This window comes from Bombus terrestris, chromosome 18 (assembly GCF_910591885.1).
Source record: "Bombus terrestris chromosome 18, iyBomTerr1.2, whole genome shotgun sequence".
Lineage (NCBI taxonomy): Eukaryota > Metazoa > Arthropoda > Insecta > Hymenoptera > Apidae > Bombus > Bombus terrestris.
Genome location: NC_063286.1, coordinates 4,773,806 through 4,795,963, shown reverse-complemented (window position 1 = coordinate 4,795,963; position 22,158 = coordinate 4,773,806). Strand labels below are relative to the sequence as shown.

The window sequence follows — 22,158 nt, the reverse complement described above, 5'->3', positions numbered from 1 at the left end:
ATGCTTTATTCAAAAATGAATAATTATATTTGTAGGTTCATTAACTGCATATTTCAATGTCATAACTGAACAAAAACACATTTTTAGTAACATACTTAGTAGATACTATATTTAATATTAAATAGTATTATATAGATGAATTGAGGGATTCAAATAAGAACTGATACAACTAACAAAATTTTTAATTTAAAAAGACTACAATTAAAAGAAGAGATTCAGTCTAATAGAAACATCTACATATTGTATATATTTCCAAACATTGAAACATGCCATTATATTTAATTGCTTATAAAGAATTGAAAATTGATAACAAAATTTTCTAAATAAATACAAATGTTATATTTCATTTCCTGCAGTTAACTCATTTAGAGAAAAGAAAGGCCAAAAGATTGTACCGCTCTTTCACTAAATCTCTCAATTACACATAAACACTTGTCTGCAATTTGAATAATAAATTTAATATAAAATTTAAATAAAACATTCAGGATATACTAAAGATTTTATAAATATGATATGCATATATGTAGATATTTTAAATGTTATCTGTAATAAAAATTCATGAAAGTTCATATAAATTCAGAAAAAAGCAAATTGTTTTGATGTAAAAATATTTTTCTAATATACTTAATACCTTTCATTCATCTGAATAAGAACATTTATTCGTCGGCGTACGTTTTTCCATCGCAAAATGATCATATCCGGTTAATGTATTTTTCAATATATAAATACTCAATAGCTTAAAGCTTTTCAATTCGTATTTCCGAATTCGATTCAACGGAAATCTTTCGCAGTCAGTCGTTCAATTGGGGCGAAAATAAGAAAGCTTTATTTGTTCATAAACGCTACATAGAGCAGATAGGTATAATTATATTTTCAGTCACGGGAAAACTTCTTCGACGATAAAAAATTGAATCGACCCAGTTTTTATCTTTAACCTCCAGACTAAGCACTTTTTTGTCGAGATCGTATTTTTCACGTTTAAACAATTATGTTAACGTCAGACGAGCTACGATAAATTGCTCGAAAAATTAAAACTACTTTCATCCGTTTCCCTATGTTCCCCCTTCTCCTTTTTTGTAGTTACAGCGCGTTCAATACAAATGTGTTTGCAAGAAAGAGCAAAATAAAAGAAAGAGCAAAAAATATCTTAGGTAAAAGCTTAAAATGATTAAAAAATCAAATTTACTATTTGTATTTATATATTATAAATATATAAGTATATTTATTGTTACTAATAATTATACATAATAGAACATTTTTACTCTTCATATGAACTCTTTGTAAATTTAATATTTGAGGTTATTGTAAAACTTAACTTATTAAATTAAACAAAATGTTATTAAAAAATGATCCCTTGAGAAAATTTGCGTATCAATGCTAGTATTTTAAATTAAATTTGTATTTTAATTTAAATTTAATTTGCTACAGGAATTATTAAACGAAGTAAAAAATAATGGCGGATTGTTTCTGTTTCTAACCTCAACTGTAATAAACGAAATAAAGAAATTTGGAAAAAACTAAACTGCACAAACGGAAATTTGGGAATATATGAACATTAGGAATATTATCACATCAGATAATCTAATGATATCTAATTTTCTTGAACAAATTGTTACGCCAACGCGTTTGCCAAAAGCTCAAATGATAAGAACTTCGATCTACTTCATTTCGATATTGCTTTTTCGGGATACGCCATTGTGTTTGAATTTGACACTTGCACTCTGGGCTGACGTTTCGTAAATATTGTAGTATGCACAAACACGATTGCTTGTCCCGAAAAAACAACATCAAATATCTCACTATTGTCAAACTTTGAAATTTAAAACTTAACCGAGCAACAGGAAGCACAGTAGTCTTCAAATCGAACGAAACATAGACGTACAGATCGTAGAGGAGAAGACTCTGTGCGACATTTTGTAAGGAACATTTTAGATAAAACATTAAACGTGCTTACTTATGGATATCCATAACATCGTGTTGAAAACTGCCCTATGGAATATCCAAGTAGAGGAGATTAATGTTTCTCCTAGTCCTCCATATATAATTAATAAACAAAAGCACATGTTAATAATGTTTATACAAAGTTCAACATGCACCGCGACTGTGTTGCCCGTAAATGTCCACTGAAAAATCACACACGCACCGCAAGTGTCCCGTTGGCGAATGTCCACAGAAAAATTGTAACAAAAATGGCAGCCGTTTTGTATTACAGTAAATGTTCAATATGATCTCCGTTTTCTTGCAAACAAAATTCAATACTTGTACATCTGCTTATAAGTTCTACCGAGGAGTTAGTTTTCTGCGAGAATCCAAAACAAAGACACAAGTGCGAAAGTAAAAAAGGATTCACCCAAAATTTCTCTAAGTTGTGTTTATTGCACCCAAAGAACAACGATGCACATAAACATCAATCGACACAAGCTCGTGTGTGCAGTCGACACATTGAATTTTAGCTTTACGTTATATGATAAATTTTATAGTGAGAGATAAAATTTAACCCCATATCCATAATAGAATATAAATTATATTATAAAGTTTAAAATAAACAGCTTGGGAAAGTTAAAAGAGAATATTTTAGGAGGAGACAGAGAAAATAATGCGGACAAATAGTAGAACAATGCGTGCAAACTAGAAAAAATGCAAAGAATGCGGGAAACGTAAGGTAGAGTGGATGAGAGAGACAAACTCGATGCATGTCTGATGAACAGAAAGAAAAGGAATGATAAAGAAAAAATAGAAAGGATGCAAGTCTCGTGAAATGTATTATGCATTGAAATAGTACCTTCCAAGTAGGTCGAGCCAGTTGTGCAAGAAGTAGAGGCATTAATTAAAAGACAAAGTGAAAGAAAGCAATTAAACGTACTACTTGGAGAAAGGAGGAACAGATCCCGACGAATAGAGTTAAAGGGAGTTGGTTATTTTCTTGAACAAAAAGACGTCCGAATATTCTAAGATACTAAATTTCTTTATACAATCTTGACCGAAAATTTGAAATTAGTAAGTACATATTCCATAGAACCCAAGAATTTAAAAAAGTCCGTTTAGAATATGTTACACCCCGAGGCTTACTATAGGCCGTGTTCTTAACTGTCGCTCGTGGTCCTACGGTGTCGCAGACAGATCGTCTTATATGACCGGCAAAATATACAATGTAGCGACAAGCGCATAGTTGTCGTCAAGCAGCGAATTCCAGAAACGTCGATTTGCCTTCGGTCCGATATTTTGTCTACACAAAGAGGTGATGTACGTGATCATAAGCGCGAACGGTAGCGTGATCCGAGCGTGGTGGGGGTCATCTCCCAGAGAAGACAAAGGAAACAAATCGAAGGGCAATCAGTATCATTTGAGGATTCAAACGTTATTTATCGAGAGGTTCAGACGAATAAAATATAAAGTCGGGTCGAACTGTAACAAACTAATTGTATCATCGTTAAATCATTTGTGACGTGTTCATTATAATTTTAAATATTATTAATAAAAGTTTATATTAATCCTGTTAAATCATCGTTAAATCATTTGTGACGTGTTCGTTATAATTTTAAATATTATTAATTATATAAGTTTATATTAATCCTGTTAATTCAGTGTTAAAATCATTGAACTACCTCTGTTATCCTAATCGAAACAGGGGAATGATTAATTCGCGGCGTCGATTATCAAAATCGTAGCGAGAATTTACGCCTCTTGCTGACACGTTTTCTTCGCGATCGCGTCTCTCCGCAAACGGTCGTGACAGAATTAGAATAAAATATTATCTTAGACATTTTATTGAAATAAAGAATACTATTGTCGGTATTTGTGACAAGTCGGAACTTAACCCTTCGATAGAGTAAAAGGATAACGAAAAATGCAGATGATAGATTTACAGAGTAATTATTTCTTTTTCATTAAGATTTCTCGCGTTTCTAGTATTAAATATGAAAATAGTATGTATAAATATTAATAATTAATTTACTTGTGATATCATATAACATGTGAAATTTACAATATTATATTTGGCAATTTGTTCGAATCGGTGTCGGGCTACACTGTGAAAGGATTAATAATGGAATTTGCAAGTGATTTAGCGTAGGTGATTAAAAAAGTGAGTCTATATCTTTGATTGGCGTAGTAATTTACTATTTTGGGAAAATGGAAGAAAATAAATTGAAATTATTTCGTTAGCCAAAATTGGGAAGAAAAGAAGGTAAAGCAAATATAATTCATTATTAAAATTACATTACTAAAACTAAATAATAGTAGAGAGGATTTAGATGAAGGTTTTTAAAATTGCATAAATGCACAGACACATACATACTTTGCAAAGTACTTGAGATGTTGGTCTTGACAAGACATAAACAACAGAAGAGGTTAATACGTAAATTGAATAGAAAAACATACCAAAAATATTTTGCTATTCTCTGATTACACCTCAAATAATATATTATTTTATGTGAATCAAATATTTTTGGCTTTTAGGAAGTCCGTATATTAGAAATGTTTAATCACAATAAAAAATAAATTCTCTTTCAAACAAAAGTTTTAGTGAAACTGTGTATTTTGTAAAATTCAATTTTTTGAATAACTTCTTCCTATATATATAAGGGCTGAACTGGCTTATTTTTCAAGATATTCGTGAAAAATTACTGATACGAGTACCGTAAATTCTGCCTTTAGTTATGCGTTTGTAGCAGTGTATGCGTCAGTATGGTTGCCGGCTACTTATCTTCTGTTTGTAAACAAGAGTCGAGCAAGCTTGAAGGTCTCGTGCACACGTATTTACATGTGCGATGCTGCAAGTGTCTATTATAACTTTATAACTTATAACTCAATTAGAATATCTATCAATGTATTGGGTTTAAGTTTGGTTAGATTTTTCAATCCACTTATGTGAAATAATAACGAATTAATTATAAAAATAACAGTCGTGTGAAATAATTGATACCATTTCATAAAATAAAATAATCGTTATTCTAACATTTTATCTAATCCAAGTCGAAACCTAATATGTTGATGATTCTCACTTCTAAGTGAGTTATAAATTAATAATATTATAATTACAATAAATAATTAATTAAAGTATTATAAATAAAACATTTCTTGCAGTTACGCGTATGTAGTTGTGCACAGGGTCGTAAGCTCGCTCGATTCTTGTTTATAAACAGAACATAAGTGGCCTGCGATCAGCAGCCAATAGTGACCTATACACTGCTACAGATGCACATCTATCAACAGAAATGTAAATATCAACAGAATGTTGTTGTGCTCACAATTCTTCTCGTAGTTTTTGTAGTTTTTTTTTTTTTTTTTTTGGTTTTATTATTTGTTATTTCATGTGTATGTATATAAATATGGTAATATGCAGTGGTCAACTATTTGTGTGGAAAATGTGTATGTGATTTTTGTGCATATGTGCATATGTGATTTTTCTGTGGATATCCATGGATGGGATGATCATGGTGCGCGGTGTGAAATTTGTTTAAACATTGTTTATGTGTGCTTTTAATTATTAATTACTTATAGAGGCAAAGGATTAGAGGGAAAATTATTCGTCTCTACTCAAAAATTCCATGAGCCGGTTTTCGACATACTATTATGAATTTTAATGAGTGGAGGAGTATAATATTTAGTCTACGATTTTTTTTACAAAACGTCGCGCAGGTTGATTTACGTCTTCAAATCCGATAATCTTCGATATCTCTTGTACGAGCTAAGCTGCTGCCCATGTATAGTTCGACTTGAGGATCCCTGTGGACCCCGCTGCTTAGGCTAACCTACTTGCGTTCATGTACGGAGGTTTGCTCGCGCACAGAGATATTTCGGTTAATTTTGAATTGTTAATAACTAAAAAATAAAGCCGAAAAAGCAAATTGTTTATTCTTAATTTTCATCATATTTTAGTTTCAAGAATCATTCCTTTAATTTTTTATATCTGTAGTCGAACACCCTGTATATAGAAAAAGGTTGTTCAAAATGTTGAGTTTTATAACATATGCGAAAATCATAGACATCAGAATGTGGTTAACATTTATACAGTTTCACTAAAGCTTTAAAGTAGATTTTGAAGGGATATGAATTTAATGATTATCGCAATAATTAATAATAAAGTAGTTTGAAATTTGTAAGCTATATAAAACTTTGAAATTATTATTGGGTTATCTCAGTAGCTCTATAGAAAACGTGCTGGTGTTCACGTATTTTATTAGAATGTGTACAAAGCTGCATGAAAGGTACATTTCAAAGCGTAGTCACGTTGGAAATGGAATTAGCTTCCATTTTGTTTTAATCAAGCGACAGTCTCCTAGAAATTCGTTGACACCATGGCCGATGAACTTTCAATGTGAACAAAATGCAAAATTAATTTGATTACAACAAATTTAACTTTCATTATACTTTATGTTCTAACTTTCTATTAATTTTTAAAATTTTCTATTGGTCGCTGTTGATGTAAACGTTGACAATATGCAAAGAAAATTATTTTTTCTGTTTCGATTTATTTACTTAAAAAAAGACTTGTAAAAATTCTTCTACCGCTAATTAAATATTCTTTCATAAAATCTTTTATTTTTCCCCTTTCTATCACAAAACATAATAATCTAGAATAGTTTAATATTCGCCTGATTTTTGTAAAATTAATTAACGTAACGTTATCATAGTACTTTATAGTTTTGAACTTGTGCATGTTAGCGGGAACGCATTTTCCTTAATTCCAACCTTATCTTAATTTATGGCTGGGCCGAGGCCTCGATAAGGACTTTGGCAAAACGCTTGAGTGAATATTGTGAATTAAAAGTCTGTAGCTGGCGACTTGAAGTTGCCGAGTTCTGAAGCGTCGATGACAGCACTATTTAGGCTCCTTTGAGGATACGTAAGATAGTTTCACTAATGACAAGCGACCTAACGTTCCATTGCCAAAGAATAGAAACTTCGTTTAAAGTATCTGGCCACGAAGTTGCATTTTGGTAAGCACACAATGAAGGACGGCATAGTGTCTATTCCTGAACCTCGAAAAAGGGAATATCTCAAGTATTCTATCAGTGACTATCCCTCTAACGTGCGTTAAAAAAAAAAAACATTAAACATAAAAATTACTTTATGCATCCGCTCAAAATATTTACACAAATGTTGAAGTAAATTTTCCTTCATATATTTTCTATTAATTTTCTATAACCAAAGCAGCCTTTCAGAGCTTGTAAATTGTATCTTTATTAACAATTTCAGATAATTATAATAATTCCCTAATTGTTAATTAATATAATAACTAAGGATTAATATAATAGACGAAACTAATAAGATTCATACGAAGCGAAATGAAATTTAAGGAACAAAATATAATATAGTTAATAAGAAATAAATATAACGTAATAAATAGACTGCAGATATTTATACAAATTCATATTTTTACGAACACAACTAAAGAAGCGAAATCCATGCAGAGACTTGTTTCATCTGGTAAATATTGTAATGAGTATTATACCTTGAATATCTTATATATTTTTTGACATAATATACATTCTACGCATTCTTGTGTCTTTGAACGTTGCATAAATGCGTAATGCGGAAAGATCTATAATTTAAATTATCGAGTCTCGATTCGACTGTCGATTGTGACGAACGTGATTTTAAACTGAGTATCGGTTCGTTCCAGCTCGTATGATTTAGTGACGCGAACTTGTGTACAACAGTTGTATGGATGTCCCACTTTTTTCCAATCAAACGTTGTCAGTATTTTCTATAGGTTTGTAGCGGCGCATGAGTTAGAGGACGATGCGAATCGTCGTCGACTCATGTTGTTATTTTGCCTCAGGACATTGACACCACCTTAACGCACGAAACGTAACGATAAATAAACTCCAGGCAAAACAGTGTTGTCGCTATGTGCAACCGTCGAACAAATACGAATTTGAATTTTCTAACTCTCCCCCGATCAGTATAAATAAGCGGATGCGAAATGAGTTACAGTCAATTATCGATCGGTTATCAACAAGAGATCTAATTAACGAGTCATTAGCGATCCTATTTTACGACTTAAATGCTATACGAGCGTCTCAACGAATATAGTCTGTATAGTAATTTATTATTTTAAATATATTCGACGATTTCAATAACAAGCAATAACATTAAATAAATCTCACGATCAAACATCCTACACAAGTCCTCTACGGGTTAAACCAAGGAAAAGATATATAAACATATGTAATCGGAAGCATTGTTAAAGGAATTATAACGAAAAAGCGATCTATGAAATGTGACGTTATAATACAAACGTGCGGTACAAAATATAAATAGATCAGAAATATTTACATGTATTGCGATAGTAGTCACAAGGCATTGCAATGTTTCTACAATTCCAACTAAAACTCCATTTCAAAAAATTCAGCATTCCTGTCAATAGAAGATTGGAAAAATTGAATTTATTACTGCTTAACACGTTCGTCGTCCAACGTGATTCGGCTGTTTCCTGCGGGGCCCAAATCCGACCGCCGGTACGCAGAACGTAAATAGAGCGACAAGCGGGAATTCATTGTTTATCGCCTTAGATTCATTGTAAAGAGAAGATTATTTAGTTCTGAAATGGAGAAAGCGATAAGCTTTCCAGCTAGAGTATTCCGAGGGATCTCATGGCAGATATCTCAGATCTTTCATTTAGTCGAGAAGAATACTTGTGAGACGTACATCAGTGATTTTTTCATCCTCAAAATGTTCAGTAAACAGCGTGAAAATGTATTTGAAAGTGAGGAGAGTAGTGATAACGAAGTCTACAACTATTGTTCGAAGTGCCCAAAATCACCCCAAATGTGTTTGGAATGTTTTAACAAACACCATGCGATATAGCATAATGAAATATTTTATCCAGAATATAAATTAATAAAAAGTATGGTATAATATGTTTTTAATATTTTATGTCGTATATCCTACATATAATATCCTATATTTAATTAACTTGAACAAAAAGAGCGTCACCCATATTTGGGCTACGGCCCCTGCGAAAGTATACCCGTCACATAGATATGGATGACGTGGCAATCGACGTGTTAATTAATTCGGACAAGGACGTCATCCGTACTTGGGTGACGGACCCTCACGGAAGTATACCCGTCACACAGATATGGGCGCGGTGGCGACCAACATGTAATTAACTCGAACAAGAAGAGCGTCATCCGTACTTGGGTGACGGGGTCCCCACGGAAGTATACCCGTCACATAGATATGGATGACGTGGCGACGAACGTGTTAACGTCCTCGTTTATCGCTTGTGAAGTTGGAGCCGTAAAAGCATAATACCTATAATACCTTTTATAATAATATAATAAGCGTAGTATCGGAGGGAAACCGTGGGTAATTAGGGTCCACTTGACCATGGATGATCATCCACGTCTGTGGAACGTGTGTGTGCCAGGTATCCCGGAGCCAGGGGAGCATGAGGCGGGCATGGGTTCTCGGGGCGTAGGACCACCCCCCGGGAAACCCCGATGGATCTGATGTTCCCCTATAGTCGGGTGGCGGCTGGTCGGTGCCTCTGGTACCCGTCAGTTCGCTGATCCGGTGCGAGGAACTTCGGAGAAGTTGGTGGGCCCATGCCTGTCAAGACCACTCACCTCACCTTCTCGTGGGGCTCCCTGTCACCCTGCACCGGACTTTCCGGGACAGGGTGCGAAAGAGTGAGTGGCACCAGGACAGATTCCCGATGACGACCCGGCGAAAAACAATAACTTTCACCATGGAAGGCACAACAGATAGGAGAAACACGTACAGTACAGGGGAGGGAGACCCCAGTACCGGCGTAGTCGGGGGTAGTCAAGTGGGCCCCACTACGTCGTCAACATACGACCACGGCCGCTCGGGGGTGGACCGCCAGGCCCCGAACGTGTTATCACGCCTGGCGAAGCGAGGAGTCTATACTCGGAGGAATACATGGAGACACCGAGAACTCCGAGGACGAGAAGCGGGAGCCGGGCGGGCAGCGTTTTCCTTGCGCCGGCCCCGTTAGACGGAGCAACAACAACAACAACATCTGCGACGGGAGGATCGCGGGCACGAGCGAGGTCGGACGACGAAGAATCGGTAGCCTCGTTCGCGTCTCGCTCATCACTGGCATCAACCGCATCCAGGGGGAAGAAGAGGAAACTGGCGACAGCAGCCACCCTGGAAGTCTCCGAAGATCTGGAGATACAAGTGAGGACGAGTTCGGCCGCGGACGTCAGCGCGGAATTAACGAGACACGTGTCCGAGATCATGAAGGTGGCGACCACACCGTCCAAACTCAAGGGCACGTACGTCAAAGCGCTGAAGGAAGCGGCAAGCTATATCACGGCCGCATGGAAGAGCGGGGCCCCGCGAAGGAGAGAACAAGCGGGCAGCAGCGGCAACAGCGCGGCGATGAGGCTGGTGGAGGCGAGACTGTCCGCGTTGGAGGAGGAGAACACCGCCCTTAGGAGAGAGCTGGCAAGGAGGTCTATGCCCGCGATCGAAGGCCCGCGGGGCAGCGGTGCCGACACGGACCGCCCACGGGTCGAGGCTGCAACCCAAGAAGCGCGACTCGATGCCCTCGAGAGAAAGCTAGAAGAGTTGGGTCCCTCCATAATGAAGATGATGGAGAGACAACTCGGGAGTCTATTGAAGCCGCAGCTGCAACAACAACAACAGCTGCAACAACAACGGCAGCAGCAACAAAGCACTCCCGAAACCCGACGGAGCGCGGAATACTCTGCTACTCGTACCCCCGCCCGCGCAGATCCCCCGCCGCCCCCGAGGACTCAGGAGGACGGCGGGTGGAACGTGGTGGTAGGGAGAAAAAGTAAGAAGGGGCAGAAGAACATCGCCGAAAGGAAGTTGGACGCCGCTGGAGGAGAGGAGAAGACCCGACCACCAGCGACTGCCCAAAAACCGCGGGCAGATAGGATGGGAGGCGCGCCGAAATCGTGCAGCGGTGGCACCGTTAAAACACCAATTAGGAAGGAAAAGACGTCGTCAACAGTCAAGCTCCCTCGCGCACCGCGTACATCCGCGGTAACACTGACGCTAAGTGAGGGAGCCAACATGTCGTATGCCGACGTCGTAACGATGGCCAGAAGAGCTATCCCCCTCGGCGAGATAGGCGTGCAGGCCGTCACGATGAAGAAGGCGGTGACGGGCGCCATCGTCATTAGAGTCCCGGGGGACAAGGACAGAGAAAAAGCGTCGATCCTTGCGACGCGCCTGGCAGGTGTTCTGGACCCAACCAAGGTAAGGGTCGGAACCCCCACGATCAAAGCGGAATTGAGAATCGCCAATGTGGACATCTCAATGGGCAAGGAGGAGCTGCGTCAAGCACTGGCCTTGGCCGCGGGATGCAGCAGCGAAGATGTTCAGATCGGCGAGATCGGCGTCTCCAGGGGCGGACTCGGATCGGCATGGATCAAGTGCCCGGTGGCCGGGGCCCGCAAGCTAGCTCAGGCGGGCAAGGTGGTCTTGGGGTGGTCCATCGCGAGGGTATCTGCCATACCGAAGAGGCCCCTGCAGTGCTTCAAGTGCCTGGAGTTGGGGCACGTACGGGCAACTTGCACATCCGCCGAGGATAGAAGCCATCTTTGCTACAGGTGCGGTGGAAGCGGGCACCGCGCCAGGGGATGTCCCGCCTCGGCGCCGAAATGTCCCCTATGCGAGCGGCTGGGAGCCCCATCAGGACATAGGATGGGCGGAGTGGCATGTGCCCCCCCGAAAATCAAGAGAAGAAAGAAGCAGCTTATCCGTCAGTCTGCCGCCGCCGCCGACGCCGTTATCGCCACCATCGACGGCGGCAACGAGAACTATGGCGGAAACGCTACCAGGGCAGAATCACCATCAGCAGTGACGAATGGCCGGGAGGAGGCCATGGAGTTGGCGGAGTAACTTCAACCGCCTGCTCCAATGTAACATAGGAAGAGCCAGACGGGCGCAGGACCTGCTTCTCCAGACTATACGGGAGAATCGGGTCGCACTCGCTGTGGTGGCTGAACCATACCGCGTCCCCGACGCCCCCAACTGGATCGGGGATCTGAACGGATCAACAGCCATAACATGGACGCCGGCGTTGTGTTCGCCCGGCGCCCTGCTGGATCGCGGTAACGGCTTCGTCGCCGTCGAGTGGAACAGGATCGCGATAGTGGGCATTTACGTCTCGCCCAACAGCGGAGTGGCCGCGTTCGAGGACTTCCTGGACGAAGTCGGTGACTGCGTTCGTAGATGCCTGCCCCGCCAGGTACTCGTCCTCGGTGACTTCAACGCGCGCTCGTCGCAATGGGGGGACACCAGGACGGACTCCCGCGGCAGGATGCTGACAGACTGGGCCGTCTGGACTGACTGGACTAGTCCTGGTGAACAGGGGCACAACTAGCACCAGCGTGGCGTGGAGGGGATCGTCCATCGTCGACGTTACCTGGGCTACCGCCGGGCTCTACCGAAAGATCCACGGATGGAGAGTGGCCGACAGAATGGAGACCTTATCGGACCACCTCTATATAATGATGGAAATGGAGAGGGAGGCCGCCGCGCGTGATCGCGGTGCCCGACGACAACAAGAGGAGAGCCGGTCCCGTCGACCACCACCACCCACACCTAGGTGGCGTTTGAAGGAGAGGGACAAGGACATGCTGCGGGCGGCGGTCGCTGTCTCCGCCTGGAGCTGGGACGCACGGGGGGACAATACCTCAACTCCCCCCACCACCACCACCACACTGGGTAGCATCGACGAGGAGGCGGATGAGCTCCACGGATACATGAGAGCGGCATGCGACGCCTCTATGCCGCGCTCAGTCCCGGGAGACAGAAGCGAACGTTCCGTGTATTGGTGGACACCGGAAATAGCCGATATGCGGGCGGGTTGCATACAGGCCCGGAGAAGATTTCTAAGGGCACGTTGCCGCAGACGGACACGCGACGAGGAGGAGATCTCTCGCTGCTACGAAGAATACAGAGAGACGAGACGCGCTCTCCAACGGGAGATCAAACTAGCCAAGGCCCGGTGTTGGGATCGATTGATCGAATCGGTCGATTCAGATCCGTGGGGGAGGCCCTATCGCATCGTGACGAAGAAACTGCGACCTTCGCCCCCCCCCCGTTGACCGAAAACATGGATCCGGAGTTACTGGACAACGTCATCGGGACTTTGTTCCCACGGCGGGACAACAGCTGCGCCAGCCCCTACCATCATCGACGGGACGGCGCCGACGGATTGGAACGAGGAACTTCGAGTGACGGAGGAAGAGTTGCTCGAAGCCGCGAAGAAGATGGCATCCCGCGACGTGGCACCGGGTCCGGACGGGATCCCGGGCCGAGTCTGGATGGAGTCGATCGACATCCTGGCTCCCCGTCTGCGGCACCTGTTCTCCAGATGCCTGAAGGAGGGCGCCTATCCTCGGGCGTGGCGTACGGCGAAGCTCGTGTTGCTACGGAAGGAGGGTCGACCGCCGGACGCGCCATCGGCATACAGGCCGGTATGTCTTCTCGACGAGGTGGGTAAATTCTTCGAAAGGATCATAGTCACCCGTCTGGAGGCACACATGGAGAGACGGATTCCCGGATGGCACGATAGCCAATTTGGATTTCGCCGAGGCCGCTCGACCGTGGACGCGGTGAAGAGGCTGAGATCCATGGCGGAGGACATGGTCGTGCTAGAAGGGGTAGCAGTAGCCGTCTCCTTGGACATCTCCAACGCTTTTAATAGCATTCCTTGGAGCAGGATCGTGGAGGCGCTGCGATATTTCGAGTTCCCGCCATACCTCGTCAAGGTGATTCAGGCCTATCTGAACGATAGGTGGATCACCTACACAGGCAGAAACGGCGGGAAGGAGCGAAGACCGGTGGAGCGCGGCGTGCCGCAAGGCTCGGTACTCGGACCGATATTGTGGATCACTGCCTACGATTCGGTCCTCCGAAGTCCCATGCCGCCGGGGGCTGGCATGATATGCTACGCGGATGACACGCTGGTGCTGGCCGGCGGACGATGGTGGAACGACGCCGCATGCCTGACCGAGACCGCCGTGGCATGCGCGGTACACGCCATTCGAAGACTCGGCTTGAGCGTGTCGCCGGCGAAATCGGAAGCTTTGTGGTTCTACGACCAGCGACGCAGAAGAACACCGCCTGCGGAGCTGTCGACTATCGTCATCGACGGAAAAGAGGTCCCTGTGGGACACCGGATGAAGTACTTGGGCCTGATCGTCGACAGTAAGTGGACGTTCAAGCCACACTTTGAGCATTTAGCCCCGAAAGTAACGGCCGCACCCAACGCCTTATGCGGCCTATTACCTAACATCGGCGGGGCAGGATTGGGAGTCCGCAGGCTCTACGAAGGAGTGATCCGGTCACGAGTCCTTTACGGAGCACCTGTATGGGCCGAAGATCTGGCGGCGAGCCGGCGTAACCTGACTCTGGTGAGAAGGCTCCACAGGACGATCGCCATCCGGGCAGCGAGGGGATACAGGACGGTGTCCTACGCGACAGCGACCGTGCTGGCCGCGTCCCCCCCATTCGAGCTACAGGCCCTTGCCCTTCGTCGGGTGTACGAACATCAGAGGGCCGCGACCTTGGACCGACGGCACCAACCGTGGACGTTCGGGAGGAAGCAAGACTAGAAGCATGGGAGCGGTGGCACTCGCAGCTGTTGGAAGAGGATGCAGTACGCCCCAAATCGGGCCGTCCGCGCCGTCCTGCCCAACTGGGACAAGTGGAGAGACAAAGGCGGGGTCCCGCTAACATTCAGAACGACTCAGGTGCTCACCGGCCACGGGGTGTTCGGCGAGTGCCTGCTGAAGATCCGGCGAGAGGTGACGTCCATCTGTCACCACTGTGGGGAGGAGGAGGACACGGCGCAGCACACGCTGGAGGCTTGCCCGGCGTGGGAGGTACCGCGACGTGTCTTACGACTCGAGATCGGCGAGAGATTGGCCCCCGATACGCTCATCGAAGCTATGCTCAGGGGGCCCCAGGAGTACACAGCCGTCCGCACCTTTTGCGAGCAAGTCATGCTCGTGAAGGAGCGAGCGGAGAGAGAAAGAGAGAAAGCCCAGCATACCAGCAGAGCGCGACATCAAGGAGTCTCCGCGCGTCACGGAGCGGCGGTGCCCCCGCCGTAAACGCGCCCAAGGAGTCATCGAGGAAGTAACAAGACCCAAGGAAAGAGGCGCTAGGGGGTGTGGTCCCCCCTGGCGGCCCCGATCTTCTGTCTAACAAGGAAGTCTCCCGCCCAGCAGGGAGATAGACGACGAGGAGCGCTTGGTAGTATTTGCAAGAGATCCTGAGCCCTCCTCGAACAGCCGTCTGGAAGACCACCGTGGAGTTTTAGTCGGTAAGAGTCCGACACTACCCATGCTGCTTGCAGCTGGGTGTCCATGAGGATTTCTCCACGTAAAAAAAAAAAAAAAAGTATCCCGGAGCCATGGTATAAGAGGTAGCCGTTAGCGAATTGAGGAAGGTGTTGTCAGTGTCACGTCGGAGACACAAGAGATCACGAAACCGATAGATCGCCGGTGATCTCCTTGAAAGAAGAAGAAATTGAACTTTGTATATGATGATAGAATTCATTATGCAAATCCAACAGAGTGACGGTTCAAAGTGTTAAAAGAGACTGCTCCAAAATGTTTCAACAGGCTGGGGCGAGCGCTCATTTTGGGGGGTTTTTATACTGAGGTTTTAGTCCCTCTGGATTGGTTATCGTCTGTATCTCAGAGGCGCTTATCTGTTCATGATTAAATACTTAAACGCTATAACCGCAATATTTCCTATAGAAGCTGGCATACCCCAAGGCAATGTCCTCGGGCCTGTGCCGTTTACCATTTACAATGCCGATTTACCAACATTAACAGAGATAACCACAGCGACATTTGCTGATGATACAGCTTTATTAGCATGCCACTCAGACCCGATAATTGCCTCCTCAACTCTTCAGCGAAGTCTCGACTCTATGGAAAAGTGGTTGCACAAATGACGCTTCGAAATAAATGAAAATAAATCCAGTCGTATAACCTTCACGCTGCGAAAACAATCCTGCCCACAGGTGACCATAAATAATATTCCAATTCCAAACAAAGATACGTCCTGGGCAGAAGAATGACGTGGAAACAGGACATCGTAGATAAATCCAAACAACTGAAATCAAAACTAAAAAAATTCTACTGGCTCATTGGCAGACGCTGCAACTTAAACATGCAGAGTAAAATAATGCTACATAAAGCCATATTAAAACCTGTTTGGGCCTATGGGATTCAACTATGGGGAACAGCGATTAATTCCAACATAGAACAATTCCAATCAAAAACTCTAAGAACCTTGATAGATGCACCTTGGTATGTTACCAAGGAAACAATACATCGCAACCTTAAGATACTCACAGTTAAAGAAGAAATATCTAAATTCAGAAACAGATACAATACAAGAGTGAACAACCATCAAAACCCATTAATTATCCAATTAATTGACACGACGGATCAGATCCGCAGACTAAAAAGACCTTTAGATTGAAGCATTAGATTCAACTAAAATCAAACATATCATAAACTCTTATAATCCAAATGACAGTACCACGCCAAAATAATTTACTTATAATTCTCAATGAGAATTGATTGTAAACTACTTCCAAATAAATAAAAAAAAGAAAATTTATACGATCCTGATATAGAAGACCTGTTTTATTTATAATTGTCTTATAATAATTATATAATTATAAATTCGAAATGATGTATTATTCAAATTATGTGCAAGCATACTGCATTTGATATATAAAGCATATCTGGTTTAAAGCAATTAATAAATAAATTAATTAATTAATAAGTAATTAAATGTATATTAAACATATATAACTTCACATATATTAAAGTTACTATGTACCTTTAAAGATGAAATATGCCAGGCAGCGTATATCTGAATAAATTAGTAACTAAATCATGGACTTTAACCTGATTTAACTTTATGATCCATGAGTCAATTGCCAATTTGATAGATATAAATTACGTTTAAAGTTTAATAGTCATTAATCTCCCATTAAACGAGAGATGTTCAATATTAGATATAGATTGTATTCGTTTTAGATGTTCTTGATGAAACACTATTGAAAGACTAATCTTGTCTCCATTCACTTGCTTTTATTATTTATTTATAACAACTTTAATCCTCTCACGTGCCAGTATTTCCGCATATAGCAAGTTAGCCGAAAGTGGAACTTATTGCCAGTTGCTTTAAACGCTAGTTAACGCTACCCGTTTCGTATCATTACGTTCAAGCAAACGCGGCAATTAAATAGAACGTAACAATTAGACTATATATATTATGACATATAATGTTGACCATATACAGGGTGGTTGGTAACCGGTGGTTGAAGTGGAAAGGGGGTGATTCTACGCGAAAAAAGAAGTCGAAAATATAGAATAAAAATATTTCGTTTGAGGCTTTGTTTTCGAGAAAATCGATTTTGAATTTTCGCTCGGTACGCGTGCACTTTATCACGTCTCGTTATAACGGATCTCATTGTAGATCGTTGTCTCGATGAATAATAGGAAAATACTGACATTCGCGGACGAAACAGCTGTACTAGTCAGGCACACTAACCCAGAAACAGCAGTCAAATTACTACAAGAAGATATGACAAAAATAGAAAAATGGCTGCAAGATAAACAAATAAAAGCAAAGCCCAATAAATGCAACCATATTACATTCACATTGCGAAAACAGATGCCACCAAACATCCTACTGAACGGCAGGCACATAACACAAACAAGGCAAGTCAAATACCTAGAACTCCACTTAGGCACACAACTTACATGGAAACAACATACTAAATCAATTATAGACAAAATACGAATAAAAAGAAGACAGATGTACTGGCTAATTAGCCGAAACTCTAAACTCAGCATAGAAAATAAACTAAAAATCTAGAAAACGATAATAAAACCAATTTGGACGTACGGAATACCACTATGGGGAACAGCAGCAATGAGCCACATAAATAAACTAGAGTCGCTACAATCGAACATACTGAGAACAATAGTGAACGTCCCATGGTATGTCAGAAACGAGGATATACGCAAAGACTTAAAAATATCAACGATCAAAGAAGAAATTGGCAGGTACGCAGTAAAATACAAGGAAAGAACGGCAACACATCCAAACCAGCTGGCTGTCGAAGCGAGCAAAACTCTCATAGAAAGAAGACTAAAAAGAAAACACTCCACTGACCTCACTAAAGAAATAAAATAGACAAACTTGAAGATGGTATCTCGCTAGGGGTAGCCATCCACATGTTATTTAGTAATTAAACTAGACAAATTTACCAAATGTTCAGCTGGACAAATTGTAAAGTACAAATTAAATAATAATAAAAAGAAATGTTTTTCTTACATGGAACTACACACATATATTTTAGTACATTAATCGATCTATGTCAGTATTCCTTATAAAAAGATATTAATTTATTTATATCGAAGAGCTATTAGCCTAGCAGGAGATATTTTTAATATTTTGTGAAATTAAATAGATGGAAGACAAGGAAGGACATGAAACACTATTCTTCATTTGCACTGTTTACATTGTTCTTGTCTTTCATACGTTAAATCTGATAATTTAAAGTTAAAATTAAACTAGTTAATTAAAGTTAAACTAATAAAAAGTAAACGACTTTTGTTCAAACATTTTTTCGATGACTTTAAGATGAATATTGGGATTGCTGTTTTCAGTTAAAAGAAACACCTATCAGAACTTGACTAAAGAAGAATTTAAAGAAGAAAGGTAGTGAAAGTAGATTTAAAAAACTACTCGTTAATATTTACACTTATATTTAATGAAATTAATAGATAATGAGTTATTGCAAGTGGTAATTTTTATTGACACCCTGTATATACATATATACATTACTTCCTTTCAGTTTTCCTTTATTTATCATAATCTCCAATTTTTAAAATCTATCAAATCTTTTTTCTCATCCCAATTGACTGCTTTCACTAAAAACAACTTGCTTCTGTTCTTAGCTTTTACCTTATAAGCGCTGGTAATTTTTCCATCTATTTGCTTGCAACTTACTGTGTTCTTCTGATAAAATAAAACTTGCTTTATAAAAGTATTTCAAAGTGATTCTTAGAAATGTGTATTATTTTTTAGAAATGTAAATAAATAAAGAAGTAAAAGAATTAAAGGAACGCATTATACTACTTCTTCTAGAAGATCTTGTTTCTAAAAAATTAATTTAAAAATTACTATTAATTTAAAATTTAACGTGAATCTTCATTATACATATTCAATATCTATCATCTCCTCTATGCATAATAAATAAAAAGCTAGTTTTCCTGTTAAAAGAAATGAAAGCTTCTAGTTAAAATAGAGATACATGTTGAATTATGAAAACTGGAAACGAAATTGTGACTAAAAATTTGCTAAATTAAAGTCTGTAAATAATTAAAAAGCTTAACAGCCACAAACAATATTTCTATACTACAATCATCCTTTCATTCCATCCTCTCTCCTCGAATAATCAAAAGTTCGATTAACCATAAATATATAATACAGCAACGAGCAAGAAAATATTTCAAATTGATACTTCCATGAATGTGTATTGGTAACTTTTATGCTAAATATGTTGTATCCTATCGACAATAGTTGTCCATTCTATGATATACATATAACTTACCTAGACCTCTTGGTTTCTCTTATCAAATATAATTCTGTTTTATAAAATCATGTCTTCTTTCTATTGTTCCTCTTTTAAGTTACCTTTTGTATAACATTATCCATATATGTAATAATTAGATTGTGGATGTTTATGCTTTTAAGAAAATTTAAAGATGCAATTATATAAAAGTTGATGAAATATCAAGAAAGTATCATTATTTTACTGATTAATTATTTTGGAAAAAGAAAGGTCAAATTGAAAATACATCATTAAATAAAATTAGAAAAATAAAAGAGTAATTATTCGAAATTGGGGCCTGGTCAATTACAGTGACCTTGAAATGTGTTGTCAAGGTTAACATTTAAATTTAGTTAAAGTTTCTAACTAATGTCTTGGAAATTAAGGCCATGTCCAGCTGGACAAACTGTACAGTGCAAATTAAATAACAACAATAATAATAATAAAATTATGTATAGGGAAAAATTGTTCAGACTGTTGATTTTGACAACACATTTCAAGGTTATTGAAATTGGCGACGTTGCTTCTATTTCGAATAATAATTGATTACCAATAAAAGGAAATAAACCAAATGTAATTCATCAATTGAAATTACATTGTTAGCAAAATTACAATGCAAAAATGTACAAGATGTACGTAACATGCAAAAATACATAAAATATCCAGAAACTATGGTTACGGTAATATTTAATGTTTATATCACATGTTTTCAATTATCAATAGATTGTTCTAATTATTTAATCTCGATTACATTTTTTTTAATCCTATGCACTAAAGTATATTAAATCTCTACAATAAAATACTATTTTTATAATATTTAATGGTTAAAATCCCTATATGAATTTTATGAAACTAAATTTCCATAAACATTAGTTCAAGAGCAACAATTAACAACAAATATCGACAAACATATTGGAGCAGAAACACATATGCAATACAATAGCAGTGCAACTACAATTAGACGCATCTTAATCTCGAATGATTTGAGGCTCGGTAAGAGTAAGACGTCAATCAGGATAAGCGAGTCTGCAATATGCAGCGAGCAATGGAGACTGCTTGTTGTAAAGGCTGGTTCAGACGCGGCCACTACATTAACCAAGTAGTAGCGAGTAAAGCCGAATTTACACTGTTTCATTGCGGATGATCATTGCGGGTGATTCATGAAAAAAAAGTCGTTTTAATTCTCGTTTTATTCGCAATAATCCTCCAGAGTGAACGAGTTAAACTCAACTTTACTGGCAACTCTCTACAGTTCCACTAGACTACTGTCCGCGTGTGAACCAGCCTTAAGACGAACGCCTCGAAGGTTAAATGGGATCAACGCCGCGTTGTTCCTACTTGCCGTTAATTACACTATGCCCTCACGTCCTTTCAATTGTACATACGTATCATCGATGTCACTGTACGTTAATTCAATTTGGATGGAATAAGAGAAAGAAGAAGCCACGGCACTAACAGCACTATTCACTGTCCGACTAACAACTCGTATCGCGCATAACTCGATCGTGAAACAACTGGGTTAGCAATTTGGCCGCATGGATCGTTGATTGTCGACACAGGCAAGAGACGCCCACCGTGTATTATCAGAGGGAAAAATATGGATTTGACGAGAAGCAGATGTTACTTTTCACCGATAATCAGCACTCACGCCTAAAAGCTTACGCCGTTACGCTTTTAGTCGTTTTAAATGCGGCTGCGTTGCATCACGAAACGAAGTAACCAAGTGGCAGAAAAATCTGATCGTCGATATTTCAGCGAAATCGATGTAAACGGTCCCGATGTGTTCCGTCACGGTTATCATATCTACGAGGAATTACGTCTACGCTTATCCTGCTTTTTACGGATGCTAACCGTAAGGTTATTTTAATAGCTGAAAATGTTACGCTCTTGCGGCTAACATGCCCTTCTTTGGGTTTATCTCTTGTTTTACAGTTCAAGGCACAGTCTGGAAAAATTTTAGGATTTTATGAAACTTTCTTCGGTTATTAAATATTTATTTTCAATATTGCAATATGCCATTTTCGGTATAATTTTTGTTGCTATTTTAATTTTAGTTGTAGGATGAGGAAGAATTAAAGAGCGTAGACCGTTGGAAGTTGCGACAGTCTTTTCAAGTATTTTTCATATTTTAATATGGTACCAATATCGTATCTTTTGTATCGCTTGTATGTTAATTCCAACACGAGAAGATAAAAAAAATAAAAACCTGAAGAGTACATAGATTTTTCAAGTATTTTACATTTGTTTTTAATATTTTAATATTGATTTTTATATGGATTCCTTTCAATATACAAGGTGGTTGGTAACTGGTGGTACAAGCGGAAAGGGGGTGATTCTACGCGAAAAAAGAAATCGAAAATATAGAATAAAAATTTTTCGTTTGAGGCTTTGTTTTCGAGAAAATCGACTTTGAATTTTCGCTCGGTACGCGTGCACTTTATCACGTCTCGTTATAACGGATCTCACTGTAGACCGTTGTCTCGATGGATATTATCGCAGTTTAAGTTTGTTTTTGCCGTAACGGAAAATTGGGAATACATAATGAA

At 40.3% G+C, this 22,158-nt stretch overlaps 1 protein-coding gene across 1 annotated transcript in view; it reads right to left on the bottom strand.

Moving 5' to 3' along the window:
- LOC105666782 overlaps nt 1-22,158 on the bottom strand; it is a 360,020-nt gene that overhangs the window by 231,651 nt on the left and 106,211 nt on the right. The window lies entirely within an intron of this gene.